This window comes from Octodon degus, unplaced genomic scaffold, assembly GCF_000260255.1.
Source record: "Octodon degus isolate 3935 unplaced genomic scaffold, OctDeg1.0 scaffold00126, whole genome shotgun sequence".
Classification (NCBI taxonomy): domain Eukaryota; kingdom Metazoa; phylum Chordata; class Mammalia; order Rodentia; family Octodontidae; genus Octodon; species Octodon degus.
Window position 1 is genome coordinate 7,112,969 of NW_004524702.1, and position 3,293 is coordinate 7,116,261.

The window sequence follows — 3,293 nt, forward strand, 5'->3', positions numbered from 1 at the left end:
TCTGTAAATGGGAATCAATATGAGACTGATCTAATAGTGAGATCCTGAACACCCTGTAGCCCTTCCCTAAAATACAAAAAAAAAAAAAAAAAAATTCATCTCTAATCTCAAATCCATCTCCAAAATGCAGTCCTGGGGCTGGGGAGATAGCTCAGAGGCATAAGCCACCTACCTGGCAAGTACAAAGACCCCAGCTTGATCCCTGACCCCACATGCCTTGTGGTCTCGGCTGGGATGCCTGGGTGCTCTGGATGTGGACACCCATTAGGGTGTGGCCCGGGAACCCGGTGTAGTGGCTGTGCCTGTAACCCCAGCAGTCAGGAAGTTGAGCCAGGAAGATCTCCACGAGTTTGAGACCAGCCTGGGGGCTACAAAAGTGAACACAGCACCAGCCCAAACTGCATAGTAAGACCCTGTCTTTTTTTTGTGTGTGTGGTACTGGGAATTGAACTCAGGACCCTGCGTTTGCCAGGCAGGCACTTATTCTACTAAACTATCTCCCTGGCCCAAGACCCTGTCTTAAAAAAAAAGAAAAATTCACTACATTAATGTCTCTTCGGGACGCCTTCAGGATTTAAAAGTTCCCATTCTGACCCAAGGCTATGTTTGAAATTTGCAATTCTCTTGATTTAGCCTCCCAGAGTGCTGTGATTATAGGTGTATACCACTACAACCTGCCCAAAGTTTTAATTCTTTTCTTTCCCCCTTTTTTTTTTTTTTAAATTTTTATTTATGTGTGTGTGTGTGTGTGTGTGTGTGTGGCCAGCTCAGCCCACCAGGGGGCGGGGCTGGCTGGCATGTGGTGCAGGGGTTTGAACCGTGGTCCCTATGCTTTGCCAAGCTTGTTCTAAGTAGGTGCTTTAGACCACTGAGCCATCTGACCAGCCCCTCTTTCCCCTTTGTTTTAAGACAAGCTCTCAGTCTCTAGTCCAGGTTGGCCTTGAACTCACTGTATAGCCCAGTAGTGCTACCTTCACCTAGTACATCAAGCCCTATGGTGTCACACATATTATGGTGCTCTCAATGATAGCACGAAAAGTGGGCAGTGGATAAGGCCCAGGTGCTAATTCTAGGCTTCTTTCAGTGCAGCCCTTCCTATCCAGTGGGAAGGATAATACAGCCCAGGCCAGATACATTAGTGTATCCCCGTGGTCTTAGCTATTATGGAGGCTGAGACAAAAGGATGGCAAGTTTTGAGGTCAGCCTGGACAATTTAGACTGTTTGAAATGAAAATGCAGCTGAGTGTGGTAGTGTACACCTGCAATCCCAGCACTGGAGAGATGGAGGCAGGAGGATCACTGAGTTGGAGGCCAGCCTGAACTATATTCTCTTCCTCTTGCTGTTCTCAGCATCACTTGCTATGTGTGATCTAAACATTCTCAATCCTCACTGTTTGCTAGCTAGGTAAGCATTCTTTTAGGCACTTACATATGAAATTAACTTTTCTTTTTTATGGTAACAGACTAAACTCAGGAAGCACTGTGCTACTTTTTTTTTTTTTTTTTTTGCAGCACCAGGGATTGAACTCAGGACCTTGTGCTCACCAGGCAATTTTTAACTTTTGAGATAACATCTTCCTAAATTGCTCAGGCTTATAGCTTGAGATCTTCCTTCTCAGCTTCCCTGGGTTTAAAGGCTAAATACATTTCCTTGTGCAGGCAAGCTTATTAAGTCCTCAAAATCTAAGAGTGAATGCATGGTGTTTAGAACTCAGACCTGAGCCAGACTGGTTTCAAATCTTGCCATTTACAATAACTAGTAGTAGGTAGGTTGTAGTTCATAGCTAGGTATAACATCTTGGATTAAAACCCAAGATAGCTGGTGTTCCAGCCTGTGGCATAGTCTGATTACCAGGCATAGTCTGATTTTTTTTTTTTTTTTGCAAGACCGGGGATTGAACTCAGGCCCTTGTGCTTGCTAAGCAAGCACTTATTCTACTGAGCCAACTCCCTGGCCCAGTTAGTCTGATTTTTCATTATTGAGTTACTTTATTTTATTGGTACTTGGAATCAAACTCAGGACTTTGTGCTTGCCAGGCAGGCATTGTGCTGCTGAGCTATACCTTTATTGACTTTAATTAATTGAGAGACGGGGTCTCCCTATGTAGCTCAGACTATCTTTGAACTATGTACCCATGCTGGCCTTGGAATTTACAGTGACATTCCTGCCTCAGGCTCCTGAGTGCTGGCATTAGAAGTGTGGGGTACCATACCCTTTGTGTGTGTGTGTGTGTGTGTGTGTGTGTGTTTTGACACAGTCTTGGTCTGTATCCCAGGCTGCAATTGAACTCCTGGAGATCCTTCTGCCTCAGCCTCCAGAGTGCTTGGATTATAGGCATGCACCATCACACCCTGCCTCATTATTGATTTAGCCCCTCCCTAGGAGGTATACAAATCCACTTAAGCTACTTCTTTGGTAAGAATGTTTCTCCTTCTTCTTCTTCTTCTTCTTTTTTTTTTTTTTTGTACAGGGAATTGAACCCAGGGCCCTCATCCTAGGTTACATCTCAAACTCTTTTTAAGTTTTGAGACCAGGTCTTGTGAAATCGCTAAATTACTCGGGCTGGGGTTGAATTTGCAGTTTTCCTATCTCAGTCTCCCAGAGTGCTGGGATTATAGGCGAGTATCACCATGCCAAGCCAAAAGTTTCATTTTTTTTGAAACAGTCTCAATCTCAAATCCAGATTGGCCTTGAACTCAACCCCAGTTGCCCTCGAACTCGCCGCAATCGTCCAGTCTCAGTCTTCTTGAGTGCTAGTATTACAGGCATGTGCCGGTTCGCCCAGCCGAGAGTTTCAATTCTTTCAGGGTAACAATTTCTTCTCTAAAAGTCCGTGAATGATCTAATCAAAGTATTTCCAAAGGCTGAATAATTCATCTCTGTATTCTCAGTCCCTGGCCCGGCACCTTGCCTAGTATTTAGTATGCATTCAGTCAATGCTTTAGCAAAGTATGAATGAACTTAAGAACCACCAGAGTCTCAGACAAGGGTCGGCCTGGGAATTCTAAAGTTCGGGAGGGGACACGGGGGCGGGCTCTGGCATCACGTGACGGGGCGGGGCGAATCCCATGTGCGCCGAGGCGCCGGGCTATCGGCACGGCTCCGCCCTCGGCGCCGGTCACGTGGGGGCGCCGGCTGCGCCTGCGGAGAAGCGGTGGCCGCCGAGCGGGATCTGTGCGGGGAGCCGGAAATGGTTGTGGACTACGTCTGTGCGGCTGCGTGGGGCTCGGCCGCGCGGACTGAAGGAGACTGAAGGTAAAGCCGCCATGTCCGGGCTCGACCCGGCCCCCCC

General features: G+C 47.0%; 1 protein-coding gene across 6 annotated transcripts in view; it reads left to right on the forward strand.

Moving 5' to 3' along the window:
* Positions 1-3,080: 3,080 nt before the first annotated feature.
* Eif4g1 (eukaryotic translation initiation factor 4 gamma 1) overlaps positions 3,081-3,293 on the forward strand; it is a 20,074-nt gene continuing 19,861 nt past the window's right edge. For 4 of the 6 annotated variants that reach the window (XM_023700691.1, XM_023700687.1, XM_023700689.1 and 1 more), the window contains exon 1: positions 3,132-3,256. The gene's annotated coding sequence lies outside the window, so the exon portion shown is untranslated. Of the gene's footprint in view, positions 3,257-3,293 lie in introns of all 6 variants that reach the window. The other 2 variants (XM_004640729.1, XM_004640731.3) reach the window with 2 other exon arrangements.